The 16,796-nt window shown below is 38.1% G+C and overlaps 1 protein-coding gene and 1 pseudogene across 1 annotated transcript in view; one reads left to right on the forward strand and one right to left on the reverse strand.

The window, feature by feature from the left end:
* Positions 1 to 16,796, reverse strand: part of LOC106878104 (uncharacterized) — a 92,818-nt gene that overhangs the window by 51,038 nt on the left and 24,984 nt on the right. The gene's annotated exons all lie outside the window — the stretch shown is intronic.
* On the forward strand, positions 9,332 to 9,450 carry LOC128250190 (5S ribosomal RNA; annotated as a pseudogene).

Here is a 16,796-nt window from a genome sequence, read left to right on the forward strand (position 1 = left end):
CCTTTCAGTAGCCAGGTTCTCGTCTAACAGCCAAACCATTTTGAAAATACCGGACCTCTTATGAGCTCGGTTGGTAGAATTGTAACCATTCGGGGTATCCAAGTGCTGTGAACAACCATATTTTAAAATGTAGTGGAGTGACAAATTGATAAAGCTTCGGATTAAGGATCATATGGAATGTATTTTTTACTTTTCTTTCCGTTGGATCCAAATCTATTAGATTTGACTTTGATTTTCATTCTTTTCATTAGGTTCCAGGCAATGTACTAAACATAGGCACAATACTACAAATTTGTAAGCTGCTCGACATGCTTGAAAATATAGCTAAATCTCCCTTCAGCTCAAACACCATTGTCTTTAAAATGAAAACACACATTGAACGAGCCTAGACACTAGATATACAGGAAAATGATATGGGCAAAGCTCAAACACATTTGATAATAGGTCTACTCGATCAGGACTGACCGAGGGCTAAAAGACAACGCCACTTATCTTTAGTGTATGCCTCGCTTCGTCTATGTACAACACATTTTCAGAGCTGGCAAAAATTCATTTGAAGTGATCAGACGTTATATAAACATATGTGTGTGTGTGTGCAGGCATGTATGTATGTATGTATGTATGTGTGCATCTATCTATCTCTCTATCTATCTATCTATCTATCTATCTATCTATCTATCTATCTATCTATCTTTCTGTCTGTCTGTCTGTCTATCTGTCTGTTTGTTTGTTTATCTATCTATCTATCTATCTTTCTGTCTGTCTATCTGTCTTTTTGTCTGTCTGTCTGTCTATTTATCTATCTATCTATCTATCTATCTATCTATCTATCTATCTATGAATGTATGTATGCACGTGTATGTATGTATGAATGTATGTGTGTATGTATCTATTTATCTGTCTGTCTATCCATCCATCCATCCATCCATCCATCTCTTTCTATCTAGGTAACTTGGTTGGTGTGTATGCATCTACATATGCAAGTATACAGTGACTGCTTGCTTCAAAAAAAAATCTTGTAACGTGGAATTCCATGACCCGAGACGTGTTTCCCAAAGACTTTTAAGTTCATTGACATCTATATAGCACACACATACACACACACACACACAAACGCATGCACACAAACACTCACATGCACACACACGCGCGCACGCACACATACATCAATTCATACGTGACTGTAATTATGTACTTAGATGTATATGTCCATTATATGTATGATCACTTTCCACAGATACTAGCATACACACGTACGTACACTCAAAATAAGTGCATAACCACGCATATATTGCGCACGCACGCACGCACGCACGCACGCATACACACACACAAAAAAGAGTTGTACGCATAAATATAGGATTTGCCGGAAAGCAGACTGGAAAGATGGTTCCGGTTATGGAGGTGGGTGAGAATAACAGATATACAAAGAAAAAACAAAAAAATATATATATAAAGATGAAAAAACTACAAATGAAAAACTGTGTATCTGCAATGGTGAATGAACTCAGACATAAAGATATATTGAGAGAGGAGGAGGAGAGTGGGTGAAAGAGAGAGAGAGAGAGAGGGAGTGAATGAGAGAAAGTGAGAGGGGCGGGAATGCGTGCGTGTATAGGTGTGAGAGAGGGGGCAGAAATGAGAGAGAAGCAGAAGGGAAGTGAGAAGGTGTTTGTGTGAGAGTGAGGGAAGAGAGAAAGAAAGAAAGAGAGAAAGAAAGAAAGAGAGAAAGAAAGAAAGAGAGAAAGAAAGAAAGAGAGAGAGAGAGATGTAAAGCAAGAGCATAATAGTAATAATTATGATGACGACGATGATGATGATGATAGTTTTGTGTTGAGATATAAAGCACCAGCATATTTACTACAGTATCCGGTTTTCATTTCCGGTTGAAGCCACTTACAACCCTAACGCATCGGCCCTTACACCGCTAATAGCGTGACCCTTCAATCACCATCCTTGGAGCAAGCATGAACGACATGACTTCCATTACAACCACCCATTTCTCTTTCTCCTTCTCTCCTCTTTCTTCTTCTCTCTCTCTCTCTCTCTCTTTCTCTCTCTCCGAAAAATTAAGGATTTTCGTGCACAATCGAAAGAAATCAATACTGTTGTTGTTCTTGATGTTTAGTTCTTAGGTCAACCCTAATTAAACAGATCTATTTCCAGAGACATTCCAGTTGTGACCATTCCGCCTTCCATTCAGACAATCTTGGATTACATTATTCAGTAAATTCTTTCTGTTTTAAAGATTGTATGTTTTGATTGAAGAGATATTTTGGCAATTATTTCCTGTTCGCCGAATGACTACATACAGAAATCTCTCTTTCAAGACTTCGAAGAGTCAATATTTTTTGACAACGTACCGAATGTAAGAGTACAGACCATACAGGTTAGTACAGCCTGTATGGTCTGGCTAAGTCAAAATGGTTTTTTGTATTCTTCCTTTCTACTTGGAGAGTTTAAATGTAGTTACAAAAATATGTCCTTCTGTTGAAATGAAATTTCAGTAAATTTCTATATCTTTGTGCAGCTGAGGATTGCTCTGCATTTTACGTTTGATGTAATGTTCACATTGCTTGAATAAATGGAGTCGCATGAAACGATCGTACTGCATTAACCTTGAATATCCTTGTTGCTTATTTTGATTTTAATCACCTTATTTTGGAATTGTTTGTTATTTTGGAAGTTCGATTAGCTGAAAAAAGTTATTTTATAGTTTACGGATAGCAAATCCAAATTTAGGGAATGGAGAAGGTAAAATGCAGGCTACATATGTTTCCTAGCTAGCAGAACCTAAGTAGTAATTACTCAACAACGGGTACTCTGCTAGCTATTCATCAGGCCGAGGATACCTTAGTTAAATGAAGGTTACATTGTCGTCAAGGTATCCCAAGTTAACTAAGGATTAGTAGCTAGTGGAGTATCCCAAGGTTGTGCTAGCTAGGAAACATATGTAGCCTGGATTTTACCTGCTCTATTCCCTGAATTTGGATATACGTGTGTGTGTATGTATGTGTGTGAGTGTGTGTATGTGCGCTTATGTGTGTGTGTGTGTGAATATACGACGATCTTCCACGCAGTTTCCGTCTACCAAATTCACAGCGCAAATGTCGGCCCGGGGTTATAGTAGAAGACACTTGCCCTAGGAGACGCGCAGTGATACTGAACTCAAAAGTACATGGTTGCAAAGCGAGTTTCTTAACCACATAGCCATGTCTGTGCCTATAAAGAACAATAAAGAACTCGTGGTTAAAATTGAATCGCTTACAAAGCAGATCTACTAAACAACGATCTAAATTGGAGAATCTAACGCATCCAGTAAAGTTGAAAAGCTCAAACTATCAAGCTTGACATACGGACGAGTCAGAACGGATATGCTGGGACTATATGCAACGCAGTTAATGGACACTGTGAAGGGGATTCATGTAAAATGAATTACATATGAAGGAGAAACATGGAGAAAGAGACATTAAGTTTAAGAACAGCAAACATTTGGAATAGTTTTAGAGAAGAGAGTGGCAGTAGTTGAAAACATTAATAAATTTAGAAGAAAAATGTGTTAAGAGAAATAACTCAGGTATATCAAAGAGAAATAACTCAGGTATATCAAATGCCATAGAACATAAATTCTAATTTATTAAAACCATCTCCGTCTCTAGGTGATGTATCATAATTACCAACTGGCAAATGAGACCAGCTCCACTTGTGAAAGGGAGATAATCGCAAGATTCATGTATCTTCCCGAGTTGAGATTTAAGAAAAGGGCGAACTTATAGTCTGAATTTCAGAGGACAATCGTGGAGATGCGAATCTGCCTCAACAACATCAGCAGCAGCAGCACGACAATTGCCTCACCTTATATCCTGTATCCAAGGAACTTCGACATAGGCGCATGAGTGGCTATAGATACAGGAGTAGCTATGTGGTAAGAAGCTTGCTTCCTAACCACATGGTTCCGAGTTCAGTCCCACTGCGTGGCACCTTGGGCAAATGTCTTCCACTATAACCTCGGGCCGACCAAAGCCTTGTGAGTGAAAATTCCTAGAACCTCTAAACCACTTTGTAGCATGTTTATTTCCTTCCTTCATCTAAGCTGTCACCACACGAAACTGAATACAGTTCTAACCACCTGCTCCATACAACAACTCTTTTTGTTTTATTGCTCACTTAGGATCTGTTCTTTGTTACCTGCCTTGGTCTTTCTCTCACATCTATCTATTATATATCCATAATGAATAATTTTCTTGCTTCCCTTTCCAGTTCACCAATCACTGTTCTGCTTGCCTTCTTTAGTCCAACTCCTGCCGAATAGGACACATTGGATCCAGCTACAATCCACGACAATCCAGTGGATCTAACTACAATATGAGCTTAACTGGAAGCACCATATACTACCATGCCTCATACGATTCTGTAATTTATTTATAATTTAGGCCCTTCTTTCGCGTGTCTATTTCATATCGCCTTTCCAATGCACCGCCAATTCAACACTCAGGTTTTAAGACAGATCTGGGCATTGTCTCGTTATTGCAATATGGCTTAAGAAACCATGCGCTTTCTCCAGATAAACTTGCACGTTCTAGTCATTATCACTATGCAGAAGAGCTTGTTATCACATTGCTGTTCCTTCTCCCTACTCTTGGAGTGGCCATAATAGCCTCATTAACACCACATCATCGACTTCTCTGCAAAACCGGAATTGTCAACGACAGTTAGTCCTTGTCTCAATTTTATTTCATCCTTCGAAAATTACACGTTAGTGTTCATTATGGAACTGACCAGGAGACGTTAGTTCCCTGGTGACAGCCATCATTCCCATGATGTCACAAAGAAAGATTTGTATTTATATTTAGCTTTATTTTTATTTGTCAAGAAAAACAGCAACACCAGCAATAGACTTATAAAGCCGTGTTTCAACATAGCGTATCGAGGAGGCATTAAGAAATCCGTGGTGAATGCAATTATTTTTCATGTTTTGACACATTTAGTGTTCAATTCTCATGGTTCCGAGTTCAAATCTAACTTGGGGTTTAACTTAGCCTTTCACTCTTTGGGATCGATAAAATAACAGCTATTAATACACTGGGATTGAATTGATCAATGCATGTATCTCTCCCTTACAGGAAAAAAATATATCAACCTTGTGCCCTGTCAAAAGTAATCAATAGCTACATATGGGATAGCGGAGGGGAGCATATATAGACGAGAGAAAGGTAATCCGGGGGTAGATAGATAGATAGATAGATAGATAGATAGATAGAGAGAGAGAGAGAGAGAGAGAGAGAGAGAGAGAGAGAGAGGACAGAGAGAGAGAGAGAGAGAAAGAGAGAGGCGAAGGAAGGAAGACAAAGTGAATTACACAAATATATGAGAGAAAGAACGTGATAATGAGGTAGTGAGAGACAGAGAAAAAGATGGCAAGAGAAGGAGAGAGAAAGAGTGAGCATGGGGAGAGGGTATAAGAACCAGCGGAAGAGAGAGAGAGATAGATAGATAGATAGATAAAGAAAAAGACAGACAGACAAAAAGACAAATAGGCAGACAGATAGATAGATTGATAGATGATAGACGGAGGGAGAGAGAGAATGTGTGTGTATATGTGCGTGTGTGCATCTGTTTGCGTATGTGCATGCGTGTGTGCGTGAGAGAGAGAGAGAGAGAAAGGAAGACTGAGAGAGAGAGAGAGAGAATGAAGAGTGAAGACAACAGGAGAAGAAGAAAATAGAGACGACAAGGAGAGAAAAGACAGAAGAGAAAAGCTCGATGTAAAAAGCGTGAGATGTGGAGGTTATACTACGACAGACATATATATCCGGGAGAGTTTGTGACGTCAATCCGAGAACCGCCCAATAACGACGCCTAGATTTGCCAGATAAAAAAGCAGCTGGGCGGGCTGCAAACAAGATATGTGTTGTTTGCACGAGACTCAATCGATTTGTAAAAGCACCAGCGTGAATAGTGTAGTTATGGATTCTGCATCAACACGTTGGTGACGGTGACGATGATGATGATGACGATGGCGACGATGACGATGATGATGATGACGATGATGATGTTGATTGGTATTGTTGATGGGAATGATAATGATGATGCACATGACCATAATTTGTCGTCGTCGTCGTCGTCATTATCATAATTATCACGATCATCATCATCGTCATCATCATCGTCATCACTGCTGTTGTTGCTTGCGTCACTGTCGCTCTTGCGGTCATCGTCGTCATCGTCATAGCCTTTGTCGTCGTCGTCGTCGCCTCCGCCGTCGTCACTGGCTCTATAGCAACGCTGACCGAAGCATTAGTGTAAACAGCAGCAACTGTTGAACAGACAGCAAGCAACAACAACAACAGCAACAACAACAGTAGCAAAACAGCAGCAGCAGCAATATTTGCAGCAAAATTTATGATTACAGCAGCGGCAAAGACCCAAAACAACAACAACAACAACAACAAACAACATACGTAATAACAACAGCCACATCAGCAGCAAAAAGAGCAGAAATGCAGCGACAGAACTAACAGCTGCATGCACATCAGCTGCATCAACAGAGCAACTGACGTTGCAACGTGTGCAAGAACATCAGCAGCGCTGATAACAATAGCTACCAGCAGCAAAAATTAATCGCGGACAACAGCAACAAAAGCAACAGCGTTAGCAACAAAGACAGTGTGCAACAGGATGCAGCGGGGTGTATCAGGGTGCAACCGGGTGCAACAGTTGCAAATACGACAACAAGAACAAAAAAGACAGCAACAACAAGAATAACGATAATCCTTTCTACCAAAGGCACAAGTCCTGTAATTTTGGGGGAGAGGATAAATCGATTACATCGACCCCAGTGCGTGACTGGTATTTATGTTATCGACCCTATAGGAAGAAAAGTAAAGTCGACCTCAGTGGAATTTGAACTCAGAACGTAAAGACGGACGAAATGCCGCTTAGCATTTCGTCCGGCGTGCTAGTGATTCTGCCAGCTCGCCACCTTCAAGAATAACAACAATAAAAACAACAACAACAACAATAGCAACAATTCCTTCGACTATAAACACCAGGGTTGGAATTTGGTGGGAGGAGTGATGAAATTAAGTGCCAGGGCTTCACTTGGTTTCTTATTTTGTCACCCCTGAAAGGGCGAAAAACTAAGTTGGCCTCTGCGGCATTTGAACTCGCAGCGTAAAGAACCGGAAAAAATAGCGCTTAGTATTTTGTCCGGCGCGGTAACGTTTCCGCTAGTTTGCTGCTTTAGCAACGATGACGACGACGATAGAACTATCAACCAGTTTAATCACAGCAACAATAGCAACAGCAGCAGCAACAAATGCATTGCATCATGTTCTAACGTCGTTAGCAACAGTAATATAAATGTGTTCCTAGGGTACGTTAAGGTCCGAGGAGTAGAGATTGGCTGATGATGATGGTGGGTGGGGGACTAGACACTAGAAGCCAACCCATTCTGAGAGCTAAAAACGGAACGCCGTACTCTTGGTTCCCTTTTCGCCTATTTCTATCACATGAATTAGCAACAAAAATAACTGGAGTTGCAACAATAACCATAACACTCGCAACTGTAGCAACAATTAGAATAAATGCAGAAAAAGCAGAATATGAATGCAACAACAACAGTAACAACATCGAAAATTAACAGTGAAAAATAACGTTAGCAACGACGACAACAGCAACTACTACTACTACTACTACTACTACCACTGTTGCTGCTAAGGCTGCTACAACTACTACGGCAACATTGACAACAACAAATACAACGATAAGCAACATTCGCACCAGCTAAGTTAATAGCAACAAAGACGCAAGCTCCTCTCCCACCCTCGCCCCAGCATCAGCAACCACGACAACAATAATAACTACAGTAACAGTAGCAACAAAAATAGGTGTTAGCAACAGCAATTACAATAATAGCAAACATAACTGCAGTTGCAAAGACAGCAGTAGCAGCAGCAGCAGTAACAGTAGTAGTAGTAGTAACTACAGCAGCAAAAAGAGCAGAACCGATAGCAACAACAACAGCGAGAAATACTTAACGTGGCTGACCGTCTTGCAAGAAATAATAGCCATCAGGCCTCCCTCGACTATCACCCCTCACCTCACCGTCATAGATAAAGAAATAACACATAGGATAGTGAAAGGCAGCTCTGAAAGACGGAGTGGTCACGGACGGAAGACTAATCACGAGTCTGCTTGATCAGTGGTGATCTGGGACTAAACAGCAGCAGTCATACTTATAAAAAAAATACGTGATGACCGACGCAATGTTTGTTGTAAATGCACTATCAACAACAACATCAACAACAACGAATTAGCTACAATAACAACATTCTACTATAACCCTGAGATGATCAATACCTTGTGAGTTGATTTGCTAGACGGAAACAAAATAAAACCACCGTGAGTATACGTGTATATGCTTATGTGTCTTTGTGTTTGTGTAACAGATTAACAGAAGGTGCTATATGGGATAAATTTATTGAAAGAGGTGGATATACGGTTCATCCGGTACCTACACCTCTTTCTACTGCAGCTGATGATAGTAATAATGTTAAAGAAGCGGGGAGAAGCTAAAACCTTATGTTATTTATTCAAGGGACTATAGCAGAAAATACTTGCCCAAGGTACGACACAGTGAGATTGAACCTGAAACATTGTGGTTTAACAGACAGCCATGTTTAAAAAAATGGATTGATGGTCATTATTGAGACGTCTTTGAATACATGTCTGCTCAGTAACTGCCTCAAGTTGCTTCAGTATAATATCAAGATGGAATAAAAATGACAGCAACAACCAGCGGCCTTCTGAAGTCAGTATAACAAGTATCTGTTATATTCGGGGGTTAAATTTAGTTTCCTTTACACTCACAAACATGTGCCATCAATAAAGCTGCAACAGCATTGTCATTAACTACAAGAACAGCAGAATGAAACGGTGGCAACAGCAACAGCAGCAATAATATTAAAATTCCGACGTGTATAAAATTTATAATGTATACACAAACGTCGAACAGCTTTAATGTTTTGTCTCAGAGAAAATTTCTCAACGAAATTTGTGGGTTAAAACACAAAGATTCACTCAGAACGCAGTGGATCACCAAACACTTAGTATCGACCTGATTTGGTCTCCTCAGTGATAAATATAACTCAACTGGTTACGGCCAAGCAGCTGACAAGCAAATCTGTGGTATTGAGCAGAATACTTACTGTAGCCCATCTTTTTATACTAAGACAAAACATATACATGTTAACATTTCTGATCACTTAAGACCAAAAGCCATGAGAGTAACTACCTGGTAATGCATCAGGGCATTATTATTATCCTTATTGCTTACGGCCATATCACATTGAAAGAATCGGTTCTCGTCCGATCACCGAAGTTAAGTAACGTCGTGCCTAGTGAGTTCTTAGATGGGTGACCGCTTGGGAAACCTAGGTGCTGTAAGCATTTCACACTAAAGGCGGCGAACTGGCAGAAACACTGGGGTCGATGTAATCGACACATCTCCTTCTCCAAAATGGCTGCCCTTGTGACAAAATTCGAAACTATTATTATTATTGCAGCGAGCAGGCAGAATCGTTAGCACGCTAGGCATAATGCTTAGCGGCATTTTGCCCGTCCTTACGTTCTGAGTTCAAATTCCGCCGAGGTCGATTTTATCTTTCCTCTTTTCGGGATCGATAAATTAAGTACCAGTGAAACAGTGGGGTTGATGTAATGAACTAGTCTCCTCTCCCAATTTCAGGCCTTGTATCTATAGTAGAAAGAATTATTATCATCATTATTATCCGCGATGCGTGCAGAGCGATGAAACCGTCTTGAACGCGCAAGATACCGATAGAATAAGTACTAAGTATACAAAGAATAAGTCCTGGGATCGATTTGCTCGACTAAAGGCGGTGCTCCAGCATGGAGAAAGAAATAAAAGAAAACTACATACATACAACTCGTGAGCCTGGGGCTTTCATCCTAACCTCCCTACCTCCTTCCTCTTTCCAGTCTTGTCTAACCTGCATTTACATATACATACATAAGTAAATACATACATACGTACGTATACACACACACACACACACACACACACACACATATACATATACATAGGCAAACAGCTGATAGGACACCTGTAGGCAAGTAGTTTTGGTAGCGTTGGTAGCGGTAGGGATGGGGAATAAAAACTGACTGAGTGAATATTGGAGTGATGAGTGTTGGGGTGGGAAGACATAGGGAAGAAGAGAAATAAGGAGGAAGAAGAGGGGGGAGATACAGATGAAGAAGGAGGAGGAAGAGGAGAAGAAGGAGGGTTTGTATGAAAGGAGTCGGAAATTGAAAGTGAAAGTTGAGTGATCAGGAAAAAAAATGAGACGTCAAGAGAGTGAGTAATAGCATGTGTGTGTGTTGTGTAAGAGAGACTGTGTGTGTATATGTGTGTAAAAGGGAGAAAGAGAGAGATAGAGAGACACAGAGACAGGGACACAGCTGAGAGACAGCCAGACAACAGAGAAGTCTTGTGTGAATGCGTATGCATACGAGAAAATCAAGGTGAAAAAGTAAATAAAAACAAAGACAATATTTTAGAGAAAATCTTATATATATATATATATATATATATGTATATGCATGCATGTATTATGTATATATGTACTGGAGAGGTGCAGAGACAGCGAGAGAAAGGTGGAGGGAGGGAGGAAGAAAGAAAAAGATAGAGATACAAGGAGAGAAACAGAAAATGTGCACATATTTTCATATATCCGTATATATGTATGCATATGTGCGTGTTTAAATATGCATGTGCACATATTTATGCATATATACATATATATATACGCAAACACACACATATATATGTATATATATATATGCATACTCAAGCATATATGTGTGCGCGCGTGCGAGTGTATACATACATAATACACACACACACACACACATGTATGTATATATATACGACGGGCTTCTTTCAGTTTCCGTCTACCAAATCCACTCACAAGGCTCTCGTCGGCCCGAGGCTATAGTAGATACTTGCTCAAGGTGCCACGCAGTGGGACTGAACCCGGAATCATGTGGTTGGTAAGCAAAGTACTTACCACACACACACGCATATATATATATATATATATATATATATATATATACACATATAGTTGTGTGTATACGTATATATATATATATTCATATACAGGTATATATGTGCATATATACTTACACACATACGTACTTACTATCACACGGTGTGTCGCGCGCTGATTTCGTGTCGAAGATTACGTTAAGGGTACATGTGACTCTGTAACACCGAACCGGTTGCACGCAAATTCAGTGAGTAGGTACTTCAGAGTTGATCGAACAACTCGAAAACGCATTGTCGAAACGGACAGATTCATTTACACACACACACACACATATATATATAGCTGTATATATGCATTATATAATTATATATAACCAGAGACAGGCAGGCAGGCAGACAGACAGACAGATAGATAGATAGATCGACAGATAGATAGATAGATAGATAGACAGACAGACAGACAGATAGACAGACAGACAGATAGATAGATAGATAGATAGATAGATAGATAGATAGATAGATAGATAGACAGACAGGCAGACAGACAGACAGATAGGTAGATAGATGGATAGATAGATAGATAGATAGATTCATCTGAGAGCATAAGCATTATTTTAGAGGTAACATCTTTTTTTTTTTTTTCTCTTTTGGCCGGTAACGATATCCAACATCTCGAAAAGATAACGAAACTAAGCAGATACTTTACGCAACAGTTTTCCCCGAGGATGCGACAGAGGTATAGCTAACCAAACAAAAGCAACTTAAACGCAGGATTCCCTTCCATGAAAAGATTTACCTGCGACACCACGTGATCACTGCTATACTAATCACGTGCTTTGAGTAATGCAACATAAAGTGAAGAATTATATTGTACTGGATTTTCTGTAGAGGATTCCGTAAGCTCACTTTTAACTGGAACATATCGATATTGACTGAAATAGCGAAGCATTTAAATTTTTTTTTTTTTTTTTTTTTTTTTTTTTTTTTTTTTTTTTTTTTTTTTTTTTCTGTGTTCGACTCTTTTAAGTATATGTGTGTATATAGTTAGTTACCGCGCAAGCGTACAGCTACGCGGATTAGTAACACGCTTGCTATAAAACTATTCAGCTTGATGGGATGATGGCATGTTCTTTCGCTTTGCCCGAGCGCGTATGTATGTATGTATGCATGCATGTATGTGTGTGTGTGTATGCATGTATGTTGAATTGCTCGTTCTTGTGCATTTGCGTGTGGATGGGGATATATATGTGTGTACTCAGAGTCATACACATGAAATACATATACATAAGTACAAGCAAATATGTATCTATGCGCATACACGTGCTTGTGAATATGTACGCATGTGTGTGTGCATATACGCGCGCGCGCGCACATATTTCCTCAAGGCCTGGGGCTACATAAGTATGTGTATACTTCCTTATGACTATGTGTGTGTGTATGTGTATATGCGTGTGTGTGTGTATATATACCTATATATATATATGTATATATATTTATATATCATAAACATATATGAATGCATGTACGTGTGCCTTTAGTATATATGCATGTACACATACACAGACACGTACACACACATACATGTACACTCACACACATATATTGATATGGACATATAAACATGCATACAGACACACACACATATATATATATATGTATGTATGTATATATAAATGAATGTTTTAAATGTTTTTTTTAAGGTCAAACAATGCAAGTTATGAAAATTAATGATACAATTCTATGATTTGTACTGTAACCTCGTACTTCAATATTTCGAGTCTGGAGCCCTTTCTTCATGAAATTTCCTGAGCATTACTGAAGAAGGAGCCCTGGTCCCGAAATACTGAAATACTAGTTAACAGTACTAACCATTAATTTTTATAACTCGCATTGTTTTGACTTTAAAAAAAATACTTAGAACATTTATCAGGTGGTGCTAACAAATCTTTGAACGTTGCATGGATTGGCAACCACAAGGCTTTTGATGTCGTTCTCCACAAGTAAATCGTGGAAACACAAACCTTGAGTAATTTCGTACCCAGTAATAAGCAGATATGTTTGACCTGTCAAGAATAGCTGGCAAACAATCATGAAGATATAAACAAGAAGGAATTATAAAAATCAGTCCCATCTCTGTTAGAAGTACATTCCAATGTGTCTCTCACTTTCTCTCTCTTTCTCTCTCTCTCTCTCTCTCTCTCTCTCTCTCTTCACTTCTTTTCTCTCTGTCACTGACACTTTTAAACATTTTAAACCAGATTGAACTCGGATTCATTGATTCTGGAGGACACTCAACCATCCTCAGTATATGTAAGTTCCAAATGATAAGCAATTAGAAACACTTCCACAGACAGTACACAGACTTACTAGAGAAATTCAGCCCCATCTCTGTTAGAAGTATATTCCAATGTGACTTTCTTTCTTTCTTTCCCTTCATTTATTTTCTCTCTGTCACTGACACTTTTAAATATTATGAACCAGATTGAACTCGGATTCACGGATACTAGAGGACACTCATCCATCTTCAGTATATGTAAGCTGAAAAATGATAAACAATTAGAAACTCTGCCACAGATAGTACACAGACTTACAAGAGAAATTTATATGAGATTTGGATTAGAAAATGCTCCAAAATAATCTTGAAAAAGAGGAAATTAATTAAGAACACTTATAAAATACTGATAAAAATACAGTGATTAAAGAATTAGACCAGACACCGACTTACATATACTAAGGAATCAATAAACAAGACAGAATACAGTTAAGAGAAAACATTTGAATGAAATATTATAGGCGCATAAGATTAATGCTTAATCTAATGGGGAAAATAGGCAGAGTTAAATACAAAAATAGGAATCAGTGCTCTGGTTGTCTCAGTTATAAATTTTAGTTATAATATTCTAAACTGGATGCTAAATTAATTAGCAAGAAAAATTAATTTATCGTCCAATAAAAGTAAATACGATAGTATCTGCGTTTGGAATACATCCAAAATCTGAAATATAAAGATTATATTTACCATGGACACGGAGATGTAGAAGCCTTATGCAACTATAAAACTATTATAAAATACCCACAGTATGACTGAAAAAATGAGAAACTCATAAATTACAATAAAAAAAAAACTAACAAAAGTATCCACAAACCATGAAAAAAACCTTGTTTTTTACTGTCTCCGAGGAAACTGACAATTACAAAACTGAGGTTGAAGCGACAAATGATTATGAAGGGAAAAAATAACAAGAAAAAAGGGAAAAGGCTATAAACTAAGCTAAAACTGGAACTATGGAATACCATGCTAAAACGATGGTATGAATGTCCCTTCATAGCCAGTATCTTAAAAATATAAAAGAAACTGAACAGAGTGGAAATAGGTCATGTAAGTTTGCAACTGAGGTTGACAAACACTGAGCTTAAACTGAGATTGAAAGATTTTTGAATGCAGCCGAAGATCAAAGCTTTCTCAACTAGAAACCACTAAAAGTATGTACTAAAACAGAATAAGTTACTTTACAATACAGTACCGGACCAATTATCCAGCAAGCTTAGGACCGGAAGTGTCCCGGATTTCTGGATTTTCCGGTTTTCTGGACACGTTGAAAATAATGTAAAAAATAAAAAGTTAAATTGTTTTTGATAGATTCAGGTTAATACACTTCTAAAACAGGGTCTATTTGATATTTATTAATCCACTTAAAATTCATAAAATACGTATCATATATATAGACTATAATGTTTATAAGACGAACATTAAACGGAGGAAAGGAAAGTGAAGAATACGATTTTATTTGGCAGATACAGGTAGAAATGAAAACGATTCGAAAGTAGAGTATGTTTATTAATCTTCATCAGTCAATTTGAAAAAGTAAAGAACAAAATTGTTTTTAACCGTATGCAAATTAACCAACTTCAAAATGAGGGTCTGTTTATTCAATACAGAATACAGTATATTGTATTATATTGCACAGAATTACTGAATTTCTCAATACGGAATTCTGGAATCCGGATATGAATTCCGGTATTGTATGCAGAATGTGGGGAAAACAATCACATTGGCAATCACTGCCCAGTCCTAGTGACAGGGAGACAGGAAAATTCGTCGGGTATTGTTTTCAGAAGAAACGAAAAAAGGGATGTGCCGCTCCATCGAAGTATCTCTCAAAGAAATAGAGAAATTATCCAAATGTAAAGAACTGGAAATAGAGGTAACCAAAAATATGGAGACTGAAAACAGAAGCAATTTTTATTAATAATACAGGCTTTGGGGCTGGTAGGGATGATTAAAAACCAAGTGGACTAATACCTAGTCAAACCTCCAGGGCTCACAATTACATACAACATACAGAAAATAGCACGGTCATTTCTACGACAAAATAATTCGTTAGTTTTAACTTCAAGTATATAGATGTTACATACTTTGACTCTACGGAGAAATGAAAGACATGAAAAACTCTGGTAGCATTCGAACACAGAACTTGGGAACTAAGTACTGTTAGGTATTTAGTCTGGTTCCATACTGTTTTCTGTTATTCCCCTCCCTCCTTTGATATTCATAAAGGCTATCATTCGACCCAAATTTGACTATATCTGAAGAAATTTTCATTTTTTTTTTTAAACGACAGATTTCTCTAAAGGCTGGTATAAGGCAATTAATTCACGTACATCGAAACATGACCACGCGATATACACTCACACACATATATAGACGCGCATACATATACACACATGCGCACATACTTACGCATACACTTATCTATTTACGTCATTGTCCATCTATCTTTGTTTGAAATAGGTTGATGCTGTCTGATTGTCAAACCTGTTCGTCTGGATGTTTTGTCTGTTTCTCTTTCACTCAGTCTTTACTTCGTCTTCTTACGCATGCGCAATCTTTCTTATTCTTTAGAACAACATATTCGTCCATTTTAACATAAGTACCAGATTTACTTTGGCGTAAGAAGAATTGTTCTTGACCAACCGCAGTCCATTATCAATCAGACGCGGCATAATGACAACTGGTTGGCGTTCAGTTCAAGTAAAAATCTCTATTAACAATAACAATTCGCCATTATATGTGATGAAACATGCATATTGTTATTTTTTTAATTAATTCGTCAACAGCGAAAGGTAGAACTGTTTCGAATATATCTTTGTGCAAGGAATATGAATCGCTGAATAGTATTTAACTCCATTGCAATTAAAAATCGCGGTAACAAGCCAAGAAATTATATAAGCTCATACAAAGATATAACTATGAGTGAAGGATAACCCAACGACCTGATAAATACACTTCATACATTAAAGCAATGGTTCTCACTCGGGATCCGTGTGACACCTGAGGGTCTATATAAGATTTTGTGGGGTCCATGCAAATATATATTTTAGATGTATGTATTGGCGTGTATTGCCGGAAACAGCTAGGTTTCTTTCTCTATCATTTTACACAGTTCACGTTAATGTGTGAAAAGCAAAATAGGAATTTTGAAAGAAGTTTCTATAAAACTAGTTTATGGGCATCGTAGGGCTATGGGGGTCCACCAGAACAAAACGATAATCAAAGGGATCCATAGATAAAAAAAAAATTGGTTGAAAACCCCTGCATTGAAATATATTTAATGTTTCTCTGTATAAGTTTGGTGTAAAACCTCATTAGCAAAGAATCACGTTCACTGCCAAAATACCAGAAAACAACTTCCAGACAAAAAAACACAGGGGAAAAAGCGATGAG

This window comes from Octopus bimaculoides, chromosome 19 (genome assembly GCF_001194135.2).
Source record: "Octopus bimaculoides isolate UCB-OBI-ISO-001 chromosome 19, ASM119413v2, whole genome shotgun sequence".
NCBI lineage: Eukaryota > Metazoa > Mollusca > Cephalopoda > Octopoda > Octopodidae > Octopus > Octopus bimaculoides.